We start from the raw sequence: 16,865 nt of genomic DNA on the forward strand, positions 1-16,865 counted from the left end.
ATGGTCGTGTCAATTACTAGTCTATTTTTATCACAAGAATATACATCCTAGGTGTAACAGACAGATATGATTCTATAGAAAGTTAAGATAAAATAGTTAGATAAGGTCTTCCAAAACCTCATACATACAGAATATGACATTTAAAGATGCTTTTGTTATTTTAAAGATTCCTTGATAATAAGACAGGTTAACTCCTGGTAACACCCAGCCTACCCCAAAGAAGATGAGCATCTATGAACCTCCTTATGGAGATGACGTAAAATGTGGCAAAACAGCCACATTTGGGGCAAAATGTCCTTGTTTCTGACACAGACAGAAATCTGCCTAAACATGGGCAAGCTTGGATGCAGGCTCAATCGACAGACAAACTCTGCCAGGACACTGTAATTAACTCCTCAATAGTTCCTGACTCACAAATATGTCTGTCAGATATATTGGGCCACAAGGCTGAAGATGATGCTTCAACGTTATGGGTGAATGTGCAGACAGCAAACTGTCTCCGTTATGCGCTCTTTTTGGAAATTTCACTTCCTGTCTACTGAGATAATGAATTTTATTCCTTCTCAAGTCTCTGATGGAATTGAAGACAAGATAGTTATTTTTTACAAATAAATTTATTTGTTTAAAGATTAGTTTTTTTTTTAAGTTTAGACAGATGTTTTAAGTTGGTAGATATGAGATACAATAGATATTGATTTCCATTCAGAATTTTAGACACATCAAGATAGGAAATCTGTTTCTTCAAGATTGCGAAATACAAATAGCCAAAATACTATGTGTGGCATTTATGTAATTCCTTATTGTTTCATGGTTCTTTTTGCTGTAGGTAGTTTATTGTGTATATGTGTAATAATATAATTGTATATGTAAAGAAATAAAACTAATAAAGGAGCAAAAAATCCAATCATTAAAAAAAATTGATTCCATTGAAAGGTTCATTTTAGTTTATCCTAAAAGAGAGATTGAAGCCGTAGCTTGCTAATAATCATTAAGTCATGGCTCCCTCTGACCATTTAGGTATTTTAAGTTTTCTCCTCTGTCTAACCTAATAGAGTTTATTGTATTTTAGGTGTTTAAAACTTGTCAGGGGATATATTGAACACATGTAAGCACCCACTTAATGAAGATTGCCCTCTGAATATTCAAGGTTAAATACATATTTTTATCCTATGTCCCAACCCTTCATATATAATTAGATGTTTGAAAATAATTAAATACTTCAAGTCTATGACACCATAGCTACCTCAAATTAGCTTCCATGGCTTAGTTTTAGCTACAGTTTTGATTGCATTGTTGATAAAAAAACAACTTAAAATACAAATATATTATATTCATTAAAATCATGAAAACACAAACATATGAAATAAAGTTTATTTACATTATCAACTTTGCTTAAAATCACTTTTATCATATGAATTTGAATCCAGCTGCTAAAAGGGGATCAACCATGCCTCAAAGCTGCTGATCACTGAAATCATTTTAAGATTCAAATTAGAGTTTCATGTATGTTTATCAGAAAAAAATGTGCATCCGAAATGCTAAATGATTCTTATTTACTCTTTGACAACATCTGAATGCATATGGTTTGAAAATTCAAAATCCTTTTGGCACTAATAATCACCAAAAGTCAGCACTAAGGTGATTTTAGAAGAACACATATAAGTTTTATAGGAAAAGAAGATTCAATGAATCTCATAAATTGCATATGAATTATTGAAATTCCAAGAGACATAAATAATAAATGTACTGGTCAAATTTATTTATGGTATTTTATCCTATCATTTATTGCTAATTCTCCTAATTTAATTTTATTTGAAATGTTGCTTGAAGGGTATAATTAACATAATTTTTACTTTTAAACCTTAATTAAAGTATGAGCCTTGATTATTAGTGCCAAAAGAATTTGAGATTCCACTTATTCTTTGTGAGCAGAGCCAATTTTATTCAGATAAAAGAGAAAATGCAGAACTGTTTCTGTAATGGACAGTTGCAACAAGAAATCTGCTTCTGTCATAGTAATGAAGCTCAAGGCCAGAGCTTTGCTCTGCTGTCCTCATCAGCTCTCTTGGGCTCTCATTTAATTGGGTGATAAATGATGGTATGACAGTCCTGGTATAGCAGTTCAGCCAGTCTATGCACAGGCATTATTTGCCCTATTACAAAGAGATGCATAAAGTCAGAAGCTACAAAATCTTTTCAGAAATATGTGATGCTGCTAGAACTTCAAAAGACACAAGCAATAAGAGTAGCTTTGATAAATATTTCAGAATGATAATATTAAATATGCAATTTCATAGGACTAATAGGAAATTTTGTGTTAAAGCTTTTTTTAAAGTAAGATAGAAGATATTTAGAGAAATACTATAACATAGTACATTATTTCCTAAGCCAGAAAAAAAAGGAAAAATAGAAATTAAAAAATAATGTCTTGTTAAACTCGACATACACACAGCCAAACACCTATTTCCAATCAAGAATCTGTTATAGGGTGTCTTGATATGCAGTAACACTTTGCAAGACTGATGCTGGCATTCTGGCAGTGACAAATTGGCCAGTGTGTGCTTTATATGGGCTCATAGGCATGTTAGTCTGTCAGTGACCTTGGTTCTATTGCTACTGTCCTCTAATGCAATGATAGGAGCTACATGCCAGCACGTGACATTTATTCTTGAATATTTTCAGTTACTCTATCGATGAAAGCAAAATAGAGAATTCATTTCCTAGAGTATACCTTCTGTACCAGTAGCTTCTTTCATTGATACTGTGCAATGTGAAAGACAACTATAATACAAGTTAATTTTTAGCTGAACAAATCATGGCCATGTCAGTCACTACTCTATTTTTATCACAAGAATATACATCTTAGATGCAGCAGATAGATATGACTCTATAGAAAGATAAGGTAGGATAGCTAGATAAGGTCTCCAAAAACCTCAGAGACCTACAGAATATGGCATTTAAAAGTGTTTTTATTATTTTAAAGACTCACTGACAATGAGACAGGTTAACTCCTGGCAACACCCAGCCTACCTCAAAGAGGATTATGAACATCAAAGAACCTCCTTATGGAGATGGCTTCAAATGTGGCAAACAAGCCACACAGCAAAATGTCCGAGTTTCTACCACAGACAGAATTATGCCTTTAAAATGGTAAGCTTGGACACAGGAAGAATTGAAGGCCAAACTGTGCCAAGACACAGAGTAACTAAGTCCTCAATGGTTCCTGCCTCACAAATATGTCTGTCAGAGATATTGGGACAGAATGCTAAAGAAGATGCTCCAACGTAGTAGAGAGTTTTGGATGACTATCAGGTAGCAAGCTGTCTCGGTCATCTTCTCATTTGGAAAGCTACTAACCTGCACTCCCATCGTACTCAGGTAATCAAGTTTATTCCTACTCAAGTCTCCGACGGAGTTGAATACCAGGTAGCTTAGTTTTATAATGAAACTTAGTATATTAGAGTTTAAGATGTTTTTAGGTGTACATAGATGTTTTAAGTTAATAATGACAAGATGTGATAGAGATTGTTTTACATTCAGAATTTTAGATGCTCCAAGATAGATAGAAAAGATGTTTTCTTCAAGGCTGTCAAATAAGAATAGACAAAACACTAAGAATGTAACATTTATATAATTCCTGATTGTGTCATGGTTCTTCTTGCTATAGGCAGTTTAATGTATATATGTATATATGTAAAAAATAAAAAATATATAATTAAAAAAAAAAAGAAAAAAGACTGCTGAGTTAAGGAGGATAATTCTCCACTGTAGAGGACTGTCTTAATACAGCATCAATACACTATGCAATTCTATTTGGGTGCTAAAAGAAATTTGATTTTGATCTTACATTATGCTCAGTTGAAGGTCAAAATATATGCCAGCCTTGTTTTTTTCATTATTCCACAAATAAGGACAGGGAATATTAAGGTTAAGGAATATTTGGGAGTTTGTCTGAGGTCATTGAAGGAATTTGAAAAAAGACAGAGAAAACCCACCAAGAAGAGACTGAGTAGATTCTTTCCCAAACAGGAAGCATTATTTGCAAGCCTAAAATATTTTTCTAATCCTTCTTTTATGAAAATATAGTTATTTTAAATTTAGACTTTCAGAAGACATCAAATTCAGTATTTTCATTTATCAGGGAACACTGATCATGTTATTCTTCCAAATAATTAAAAAACCTGCCTACTTTGTAATAATATGATATTTGTATTCTGAGTTTGATATATAAATATTAGTTCCTATTGAACTGAAAAGTTTTTGGTAAGTCTTAATAGACTAGGAACCTAAATTTTGGAGCCAGTGAAAAGGCACAAATCGCTTAAGGTCTATCCGCAAAATCCATATTGTAGAAAAGAAGTGATCCATAGGACAAATAAAAAATAAAGTCATACAATAATTTATTAAAAAAAAAAAAAAAAAAAAAAAGAAAATTCAAAATCATCAGGCTCTACTTTTCACACTACAATATTTGTATTTGTAGGACTCTTCTCTTAAGACTGACCACTGTGAATCTGTACTAACAGTAGCAAATGACTTGCATATACAGGTGCTATCAAAGTCATACTGCATATGTTCAATACATTTATCTTACCTCATTGTGCCTCTTTAATATAATTCAGTATTCAGATTTAACTTTCATTAGGCAGCACTTTTTTGCAAAAGGCTCATAATTAAAGAAAACAATATTTTAAAAGTTCATAAGTATCTACAGGTTTGGTGCACTTAGGTTTGGTAATTAGGAACAAGATAAAAGAGAAGCTTGGGGAAAGTATTTAAACCCCTATTGAGCATTTATATTAAAAGATGAATAAGGAATAGGGAATATTAAAAACACGGTTTATATCTGGCGGGAAAACGATAAACCCAATTATTCATCACATGTTTATTTAGTTGGATTTAGTTGTTCATGTTATGTAGGAAAATAAGATGTACTTTGAGTGAAAAAATAGGTGATTTTTTTCATCTTATAGGAAAAAAAAATATGCACCATAAGGAAAGGTTTTCCTATCATGCAATGTTTTCATTTTCAGTTTTTAAAATCATAAATTAAAAAGATATCTAATATATTTTTGAAAGACTTTCAGATAAAATTACCTTCTTGGAAAACAGAAAACATAAATTTTAAGAAGAAAACAAGATCCCTACTTATAGAGATTAATCATGTAGTAGAAAGAAGCCACACAGACTTTACCTTTTCCTTCTGTTTTCAATACTCAGGCTTGAACCCAAGGCCTTGCACATAATTGGCCTTGCACATGATTGGCAGGAGTCATGACCCTGAGCTCTAACATAAACCCTCTGTCCGTCTGTGCTTTGACATGTTCTCACTACATGGTCCACACTAGTCTTGAATTTGTTTGTAGGCCAGTCTGGTCTTGAACTTGTGATCCCTCTGCTTCAGTCTCTTGGGAAACTGGGATTGTAAAACAGCAGCACCAGGCTAGGCTTGCACGTGCTCTTTAGTTATGGGCTGTCTCATTACTTGAACAACCACTGGAATGAGATAGTCACACACCTGAGGCAAGAAGCAGCTTAATATTCTCAAACTCCTTTAGAAAGACGGCATGCAATCTCAAAAATGTAATAAAATCAAGATAAAAAGAAATACATAGATATTTATATTAAGATGAGAGAAGTGTTTTTTTTTTTTTGCCTAATATGTAACAAAAGAATCTGAAAGTTTTGTTTGCTATTAAGTTTGTCCTTTCTTGCCCATGTGTCTCCCTCCCCACCATCCTCTCAGCAGAATGTATATAACAAAACTTTACCATATTGATATTTCTTTCATCAGTATTGTAGTAGCAACAGCTTTCACGTTATTATGTAATAGTTGTCATCCATGTTCATAACTTTTATATTATTTTTATTTGAGAGTCTCTGTTAAGCTTACACCAACTTTCCTCTTCCCCCTTACTCACTTTCTACTAAATACTATCCAAGATTTTTTTTGTAATTTTATTTTAATACGAAACTAATAAGAGTTAGTAAATAATATCTGACCTTCTGTGGTGGTCTCATTTCATATTTTATTCTCTGAATTACTATTTAGTGTTTTCCTCTTTTTTATTCTTTTTTTCTTGTTTCTGTTTTTGTTATCCTTATTTCATTTAGCACATGTTCTTAAGGAACATCCACGTGTTTACAAAGTATCAGAATGTCATTTTTAGTCTGAATCATATTATTTGCCAATTCATCTATCAATGGTCTCTTGAAATAACTCTGCCACTTAGTTGTTGTAATAATGCTACATTGAGCATGGGTCTAAAAACATGTGTTCTATCCCTGTTTTCACTACTTTTAGAGAAATACATATTCTCAAAATATGAAAATTCAACATTGGTAATTGCACATTAGGGTGAAATTATTATTGATTCTGAATTCTATTCCTAATGATGATTAAAATAGAAAATTATATAGATCACACTCTTTCCTACCATATAACTGGTGACTGGTATGCTGTTTCCTAATATTGATGCATCATGTGTACTTCTCTTTCAACATTGTACAAGGGTTCATGTTAGAAAATTTTGCTCATATTTGCTAATGTATTTTTAGTTGATGTAACAGGTATTTTAGGAATGTAAAATATGTATCTCCTGGTGGTCATTTTTTCTCCCTTTTATTAGTTTTTGAGGCCAGTAGCAGTTATTAAAAAATGATTAGAACAGAACCAAATTTCCAAACATGGTACTCCATCTCTCTATCTAAATTTTGTGACTGTGAAAAAGAGTTACAATTCTAAAGGTGGTGTGTGTGTGTGTGTGTGTGTGTGTGTGTGTGTGTGTGTGTGTGTGTATGTATGTATGTGTGTGTTTGTGTATGTGTGTGTGTAAGCTAGCAGTTTTGAGTGTAGTTCCTAAAGTGCCTATTGCTCTGTTTGTGAAGACATTGTCTCTCGCTAGGTTGGACCTAGCAGTTTCAGGTGTGCTCTCTGTCCAGTGAGCCCCAAGCATCCTCTGAGTCTTGTGATTCCAATCTCAAGTTATCACATCCAGCTTTTATATGTGGGCTCTGAGGAATGATCTCAGGCAAGAATTTTAGAAACTGAAATATTTCTATAACCCTTAATTGTCATTTTACAGTTACAGTTTAAATTAATAAATTTGTTAAAGAATACCACAGTCTTTTGTGTTTTGTGTTTATTTGTAGTTTGTGTCTTTCCGATGATGGATCTAAAAAATACTGTTTGTTCTACATAAAGTATATAAATATAATAGTTTAACAATAAACAAAAACATGTTTGCTCAAAATATTTTATACTAAGATATTTTTAATATAACTAAACTCTATTATCTTTTCCCCTTGAAATAAGCTGTATTCATGTTAGGAAAACTCTCTCACACTCTGTGTGTGTGTGTGTGTGTGTGTGTGTGTGTGTGTGTGTGTTGTGTGACATGTGTTAAGTTTGGAAAGAAGTGAGTTTATTTCTAGAAAAAGTAGGGTTATTGCTCCAGTAAAACTCTTGGCTACATATAAACTTGTGTTAATCATCTGACTCATCAGGTGTTACTGGTCAATTACTTCCTTAACATTCATTTACAGGTTTCTTCCCCAGACAAAGAGGAGTTCAAGGGTTATACAACCAGGTAAATGATACTCTATTATCACTTTATTTTGTAATATTTACCTATATTTGTTGAAAAAATTCAAAATGTATTAAGGTTGTTACACTTCTTCAGCAGACGGCTAACTGGTGAATAAAATTGGAGCACTGTTAGTACTCCATTGCTGCGGTTAGACTGGTCTGTAGCGCTACATAGGAAGTCATTGCCTTTTAGACTAACACTAACATGTCATTAAGCTCATTTAAACCCAAGTCTTCTTCTAGGCTAATATAAAGGCACATTTATAGAAGATCTATTTTGAAGAAACTTTAACCCAAAATAAATGATTTTTGAAATATTTATTGAAGAATGTTTACTGACAGATTTAAACAGATAAATTATGGGAACTTACCAACAATTCATAATTAGAATCTTTTGGAACCAAAATTAAAAAGTGACTTTAATTCTCTGGTGGTTGTTGATGTTAATATTTTTGCAATGATTGCCTACATCTACCTTGATTTTTATCTATTCGTTTGATAGTCCTTTAACTATATCAGTACTCTGCTAAAGGAATGACTTTATCTTATTGCCACACAGTTAGGGTATTATTAATAGTTCATAGCATTACATTTCTGTACAGACAACTGATTTTAAAGTAATTAGACATGCAAAGATTTTAAGTATGTATATGACTTTTTATCACTCTCAAAAGAAACTAATGTGGAGCAAGTAATACAATAGAGAATGAGTGTATAATTTGCAAGATAGAAATACCTCATATTTTACAAAATTTTCTGTCCCTAAGCTATGACATTGAATTTCTGTGAACCTTTCTAAAGACATAATTTAAGCATAAGGACGCAGATGGCCCTGGAAATTATGTTTCATGATGTGCTTCCTGACCTCAGTGGCCGGCTTTCCATATGCTTCCTCCAGGATGTGCCTTTTCTTGCTTTTGCTTATCCTTGGGCAGTTTTGAGGGTCCCATGTCAGCTGGTGGTTCCGTGCCTCTCCTCTGTTCATGGGGGTACTTCACTGGGATGGAGAGTGTTGTGTCATATCATACATTTAATTATCATCCTCAAAATCAACAGAGATGATCTACAAGTATTTCCGTCTTTGGAATTACTGTTTAATAATAGAAACATCAGTCATCCTGTTCCTTTTAGAACTTGAAGCTATGGCTGTGTGGGTAGTGGCTTCAGAAGAATGGGGACTTGATTTCAAATCCTCACAACCTACACAAAAAGCTAGGCATGATCTCTATAACTAAAGCATGCCGAGGGATTACAGTAGAAGAATCACTGGGGTTTTCTGGCCACCAGTATAGAACTGAGTTCAATGATACCTCATCCAAAAGGTACAAGAGTTATAGAATAGGTCACCTGATGTCCTCTGGTTGTCTCTGCGCACATTCATGGGTACATGCACCTCCCTCACACATCCTCATACACCACACACACTCTTATGCATAGTTACACCATATACACATAAATGTACTACATAACCATTAAAAGTTCAATAAATATAAATGTAAAATGCCAAAGAAACAATTGAGAAGCTCCAGGAATCAGGGGAACCAAAACTTGAAGTTCTTGGGACAAATTCATTTGTCAAATTTGCAAATATTGAAGAAGATACAACGTTCTATCATAGACTTTATGACTTCTTTGTTTCTTGATTCAGTGCCATGTGTCATTCTTGCCATAGTGATTCAGAAATACAAACTGAGATTCATATTGCTGGAATGAGAAGTACTCAAGGTGTGGTTTGCACCATTTAGGAGCCACAGCATATGGACAAGTTTGTTTCATCCATTCTGATTAACGGGAAGAAGATATAAGAAATTGACAGTCGCCTAGGCCCACATTCTTTCCCCCATTCAGCTGACAAAGAGAAACTGTGGTGCTGGCTGAGAGCTATTTCAGGGAACTGCTGGACAGAGCTACTATTAGGAATATGAATAATGCTGTTAGGCCAGTTTTTGCACATTTAGATCATCACAAGCTGTGGGATCCTAATGAATTTGCAGTTCAGTGCCTTAAGATTATAATGTATTCTATTCAGGTTCAGTATTCTCATGTAATTCAGGAAATTCCTGGACACCCTGATGCTCATTAGAAGTATTCTCCACAAGTTCAAGAAGGTACCATTCAGGTTCTGTTAGAAACTGTAGCTACTACTGCTAAAGTGTCTATAGGGCTAAAAGTGCTGAAAGTTTTCAACACCCTGTGAAAGTAGTGTGGAATTGGAAGCCAACACCTCTCAGAGGGGCTTTGTAGGCAGAGTCACCTTAAGCTCCAAAGACAATGATGAGAAGATTATGCAGAATGCTGTTATCCAGACAATAGGCTTTTTATTTTTGTAAGTAACTTACCAGACTACCAGAGGTCAAGAGATCATGATGTTCCTCATGGGAAAATGCCCATTTTTGCAATGTCCACTCATACTTTGGATAACAATCAACGACCAGCTTTGGGAGCCAGGAGGATTCAGATAATGTTGCTGAAGTCTTTGCTTATGATGACTTCTGGATAGAGAGATAAGATGATTGTTACAGCATGTTACTCCACTGCCTGGGTCATTTCTGGACCCTCTGTTACTGCCATCCCTCCTGGAAGATGATGAGCAGTGGCAGTTAGTCATGTAAGTAGTGTGCAACCTAAGGGACCACCATGACAATAGGATGAAGCTCCGTGGCATCAGAATAATACGAGATGTGGATGACTTGAAGATAAAAAAAGAGAAAACTTTTAGACAAGATACAAACTTCAGGAAAAATAATGGGTGACTGTTATACAGACACATATATCTGAGCTGCAAAGAGGAAGACAATGTTCAGAAAAAACTATGAGCTCCTTTATACTTCTCTGGCCCTTAAAACTATTGAGCTAGCCAATGAAGTGGTGGTTATTGACCTTATTTGATTGGCTATTGCTTTACAGGATAACACAATTATCAGTGAAGCTACCCTGCCAATGTTTCATCGTTGTGGGCCACAGCACTCTTGCAGCATACCTTAACTTTGTCAAATGATAGCCCTTCCAGCACTCTGCCAGCATGTTACCCAGGTTATTGAAACTTGAACTATGGAAGTGCCTTATTTTCTACCAGAGCATATATTCAGAAATAAGTGCATGCTTCCAAAATCTTTAGAGAAGCATGACAAATGTTTATATTTTCTGACGAACAACATGGCAGAGTTCCTGGGTGGAAGTTGGTACAGTGTGGAGGGCTATCAGTTCTTTATGTACCACAAGCAACAAATGAAGATCATCTAACTAGAAGAAAACCTACTGTGGATACTGTATATATACAGGTGGACATTGTATTCAACAGTGTGCCTTGTGATGATGTGATCAGCAACACTGAAGAAATCACCTTTGATCACTGAAGAAAGCAACTGATATCAATGGAATGGAAGAACAGGGAAAGGATAAGAGAGATGTCTTGTAATAGAGAAGTTCCAGAAAGCACCTTTTGAAGAAATAGTAGCACAGTGTGAATCCAAAGCAAATTTGCTTCATGATAGACTTGCTCAAATATTGGAGCTCATCATAAGCCCTCCTCCCAGTCCATGTGGAACACCAAACATTACTTGGGGCCATGTCCAGTACCAGTCTGTGCCTGTCTATGAGATGAAATTTCCAGATCTATGTATACAGTGACTGGCTTATGAAGACTATAGCATTTAAAAAGACCTTCAAGTCTGAAAGCAATGCCAAGATGAGTTTTCAGGATTTGCATAATGCTTACTGACAAATCCTGAACTGTGGTGAGATTTATCTCTAACTAACCCTTGTCATGCTGTATTACAAGTTTAGAGACTCTGATTTACAGTAATTCTGAAGATATAGACTTATGCCACATTAATTTGTTTTGAGGTTACTATTAGCTTGTAAATTGAACATGTATTGCTTTCACATTATGCCATTAAATAGTATATTTTAATTTTTGCAAAAACATAATTTTTAAAAAGAGATCGAAAAATATATGAAGTGGCTACTATATTTCTTAAGTGTCTCCACAACTGCTTAGCAATGAATTCCTTTGTTTCCTTTTCTTCAAAAGTAAATATATTCCTGATTCTAAGGTTGCAAATTCTCGCATGCTTTCTAAACCCATGCTTCAGACGATCTGTGTGGATGTTTCTTCAGTTCTCTGTAGTAACATGTATCAGGCATTTCTAGTATTTCTAGGGTAACAGCCAGACAAAACGTCTGCTGAACAGTATTCATGCCTAGATTCCCATGTGGAAACTGGCCAGGCCTTACTGGTCTTATGATACTGTGTTTTCTTTTTCAAGTAGAAAGAGCCCTTGAGCCCTTTAGATCTCACTCTTGGAGCATGAAAGGTGCAGTGTGTTTCACATATGATGTGTTAGTTTACAGGCTGCATTTTGAAACTATACTTGTATTTTGCTGTGACTCTGTTAATTCAATGAAATATCTAATTACTATAAAAAAGAAAGACATTTAAAACAGCCACCTTTTCATCTGTGCAGAGTCTATACATTTCATGTTTTTAAATGAATTAATTTATATTTTATATTGTACATTGTTTTAAGTCTTCATTGTAACCAGTTCATGTTAAACTTTATTCATTTTTGTTTCCCCTTTTTGTTCTTCGCTTTTTTTGAAATTCAGAACTCAATTACATAAATGAATAGTATATGCAAGACTACCATTAAAAGGAAACTAATACTATAAACTATAATTTTGAAAATAAAGCCAATGTAACGGGAACAAAATGTACACGACATGTAAGGAATGCTTGAATTTTGACCCATGACTCATTCCTTATCTTTACAATTAACTTAAATATCTGTTATAACAAAACTGTGCCTTGGTTGAACTTCAATGTATTTTAAAAAATCAACAACATTTTACAACATTTTTGCTTAGAGATATTTGAGATTCACACATTTGTTTAAGTATGTAGAAATGATTCAATAGCAGATCTACAGGTCATGTTATTCTGTTAGCATCTTGAGTAGTTTGTACTAAGCGAGTACCACGTCAAGTTCCAAACTGCTCATGCTTGAAATGAAACTTACTTCAGGTGTGGGTATTTAAAACAATGAGATGAAAGTCAAACACCTCCAGGGGAGTTTGACTTTCATCTCATTGTTTTATTCTTAATTTGAAAAGAAGTGTATTATTTTACTTATTAGATTATTTAAAATCTAGATGGGGGACATTAAAAAACAATCATAATCCACTTGGATACCATTTTATAAATCAACACTATGTGCTTTTGAATGGAAAGTATATAATTTAATTGTAAAAGAAAAGATATATATTCACTTGCACTCATACAGAATACAATCTTTGCTATACAAAAATTTCTGTTTCTTGGTGATTTAAAAGGTATGCTTATTAATATGAATAAATTAATAAAAAGTTTTCAAAAAAGAATACATTAAAAAAATAAACTGCATACACAATAAAAAAAAAAGGTATGCTTTGCATGCAAAGGAGAACCATTGCAGTTAGTCTTTTACCATACTTATATCTTGGTTTTTATGAACTTTTGGTTCGAGTTCTATTACTCTTAAACCACAGTACACCTCTGGATGGCTTAGGGCCAATAGAATGAACTTATTGTTGACAAGGGTTCCCATTCAGTGGATGTCTGTCTGTTTGACTCTTCCCCAATTCCAGGGATTGCATATGGGCAAGTGTGAAGGCTGTGCTGTAGCTATTTCAGGTTCTGAATCTTCAAGCCTTGCAGAGATTCATTGCGTTGGTTTATGTTGGCAGGTACATGATATTCAATTCAATTATCTTTCTCATTGCTGTATACTGTTGGTTATATTCTTTTCTGTGAGACTGAACAGTTGATTTAAATGTTCCTCCTATGCTTGTGATCCTTGCATATCTGTAGGTGCTTATATAGTTTCACCAAACTTTCACTGAACCTGATCTTTCATATTCTTTCTTTCTCACCTTCCCTTCCTTCCCTTTCCTCCTTTTCCTTTCCTTTCCCTCTACTCTACCTTCCTTTAGAACTCATTACTGTTAGAAATACCACCCTAAAACTCCCGCCAAGGGGACTCAGTGATTTACTAATGCTTATGCATGTAAACTGTAATGAAGTAAGTTTTATAAATGTAAAATTTCATTGTGCAGTCATATGTAAGCAATACAAAATCACAAAAAAAGAAAAACAAATCAGTGCACATTTTATGTGTTTATGAACAATAACAGGCCAGAGTTATGAATCCTAATCCTATAAAAATAATCCATTTACTATTCCATCCTAGTCATGACTTTGTAGCCCACTGCATTAATCTTCATTGTAGTAGCAATAACTGGGAATTCAACAATACCTATGGGAAATAAATGAGTCTTTAAATGAAAACTATTTAAATTATCCCACAAGTCTATTATGAAATAGAGATAATTATGTTTTACTTCTACTCTAACACCAAATTTTTCTCAAATTCTCAAATAGGCACATTGAATAATTGATGTTTTATATGTAAAAAATGCTAGATAAAATAAGGAACTCTAATACAAAAAGAAATTTATGGAAAGTAACATTTAATATATTGACCAAATAAATATAAATATTTGTATCAAATTGTAACAGTAAATATTAAAATTTAGTCAAGTTGTAAGTATTTTATAACTAAGATCTATCATTTTTAGATATATTCATTTAACACCATTTATAAATACACAATGTGACTATGAAAGCAGGTTCTTTTTTTACAGTCAGCACATCCATTCCTATGAAGGCAGACTATCTTGTGAAGTTGTTTTGAAGGAGGGACCCATGTCTTACATGATGAAATACATTTACAGCCATTCTTAAGGACAAAATTTAGCAAAAATATTTGATTAAATATGTTAAAACATAATACATTCATTAAAAGCACAATGACTTTTTAAGTTGATCCTTAAGTGCTCATGAATCTTATATCAATTAAGAATTTTCATTCTTCATTTATTCCCTGAACCAAGTTAGCCCACAGTGAAGTTGCATACTTAATCTATGCAATTCTCATTCTCTTTTGACTCCCTTTTATTTATTTTTGATATTTTTAGGATTTAGTTTTAAATGTGTGCATTTGTGCATTATATGTGTGTCTTGGGATGGTTTATGTGTACCTGAGTGCACATAACATAACTGGGAAACCCAGAGGTATTACATTCATTTAGAGATGGAGTTGGAGGCAGCTGTGAGCTCCAATAGGTGTGTTCTGTATAAAAACTCATGCTTAAGTGTAGTATAGGTTGAGTTGTCTCTGTTTTAATTAAAATGTATTTATGGTTTATATTTTGAGCTAGATTAGATTTAAATCCATAATGACACAGTAAAAGCCTGATATTAATAATTATCATCCAATAAATCCATGTTAATAATAATAATAATAATAATAATAATAATAATAAATAATAATAATAATAATAATAATAATAATAATAATAATAATAATAATAAATATTATAATCTTTATTAGGATAATATTGCAGGAAATAGGGCATATAATTAATGTAAATGAAAATTAACTGAAACAAAAGACTGCATAACATGCTGATCTTTTATTCAAAGTTCAAAGGCCTTAAGAGAAGGGAATAAATGTACTATATAGATAGTTCAAGTAGAAAACAAGCAAAAGCCAAGGTGTAGAAGAATATCCTGTAAAGTACTCTGGAATGGAAAGAGGTTTAGACTTTCTGACAGTGGAATAAAAGGTGTTGACAGGAGGGGGAGGCCATAGGATACAAAAATACTGTGTTCCCTAGACAAGAAGCCTGGCAGAAGGCAAATTCTTTAGTTCTGAAAAGATACTCCCTCCTGTCTCCTGATTATTGTGACATTCCACAATTTCTGTTTTCTGACCACGCTAGCAGTATTTCAATTCTTGGAAAATGTCTTGATTTATTTGTCAAAGTATCCTCTAAATACTCTGTTCTTTTCTCAAGATCTTCTTTTTCTTCTTACTAAACCATATTAGCTCTGTTGTTGAAAAACAACTCATTTTTTCCTGTCAAAATGAATCTCCCAGAAAATTTTCTCAGAGGATCCAAGATGGCTTGTGAAAGCAGTGACTGTACAATGACCTAAGGACTAAACAAAGAAGTACAAAACACCAGTGCTCATGATACCCGGGCAAGAGGGGTTCACACTATGTGGGGCATGGGTGGGTCTATCCTTGGGCCACCAGGCTAATCCATAGGAAGTCTCTGGTTCCTTGCAGGCACAGGCTTAGATGCCAAGACTAGCCATAGGCCTGGTGGGGTGCACAGCTTCTGAGCTCCAGGTCTCAGAGGGAGTGGTGGGCCACAAAAAACCAACGTTGTGCTGAATAAAATAAAAACACCAACCACAAAAATAGACATTACCTGAGAGTAAATGGCTGGAAGAAGGTATTCTAAGGAAATGGACTTAACTCTGTTCACATCAGCTTTATTTGTAATAGCCAGAATCTGGAAACAACCTAGATGTTCCTCAACTGAAGAATGGATAAAGAAACTGTGGTACATTTACACAATGGATTACTACAGAGCTATTAACAACAAGACCGTCTTGAAGTTTGCACGCAAAGTGATGAAACTAAAAACTACCATCCTGAGAGAGGGAACCCAGGCCCAGAAAGAGACACATTGTATATACTTACTTATAAGTGGTATTATAGTAGATGTCCCTTGAGAGACTCCATGCATCATAGGATCAGGAAAGATTCTGAAACTCCATGCTGGTCTGTGGGGAAGGGGGGGGCATGGAGCAAGGGAGTGGTATGGAAGACTGGGGAGATGGAAGAATCCAGAGGGTTCAGGAGCCCCACAAGGAGATGACCAAGGTCCGTAGATCTGATCTCACTGTGGCCTGCGCCAGCTGTTGCACCAAACAAGGACAATACATGCCGTAACTTTGACCTCCTGTTCAGATATAGCCAATAGATAGCTAATTCTCCACTGTTGTGGGGAGAGCAGGGACTGCTTCTGGAATGAACTCTGGTGCCCCCAATTTGATCACTTCCCCTTGGTGGGGAATCCAGGCAGTCATACAGAGGAAGAGGCAGCAGGGTATCCAGATGATATCTGATAGGCTTTGGCCATATGGTGAGGGAAGAGGTCCCCTTTTTTCTGAGGTCTAGGGGAGGTGAATAGGGTTGAAGAGAGAGGGAGGATGGGAATAGGATGGTACCAGGGAGGGGATAACAATCAGGATGTAATCTGAATAAAATATAATAAAATTTAAAAAACAAATGAATCTGTCTAGTGGACTAAGTGCATGAGCCATCCATTTTTTTCCTAATGCTCTCATTTACTTCAACTCTCTTAACTGAATTGAACTAAGGAT

The 16,865-nt window shown here is 34.4% G+C and overlaps 1 pseudogene across 1 annotated transcript; it reads left to right on the forward strand.

The window, feature by feature from the left end:
- Window positions 1–8,414: 8,414 nt before the first annotated feature.
- On the forward strand, window positions 8,415–11,305 carry LOC311606366 (protein EFR3 homolog A-like; annotated as a pseudogene). Its single transcript has 2 exons — window positions 8,415–8,577; window positions 9,098–11,305. The product of its transcript is annotated as a protein EFR3 homolog A-like (transcript).
- Window positions 11,306–16,865: the final 5,560 nt, after the last annotated feature.

The sequence above is a fragment of the Acomys minous genome (assembly GCF_964271855.1).
Source record: "Acomys minous genome assembly, chromosome: 1".
Lineage (NCBI taxonomy): Eukaryota > Metazoa > Chordata > Mammalia > Rodentia > Muridae > Acomys > Acomys minous.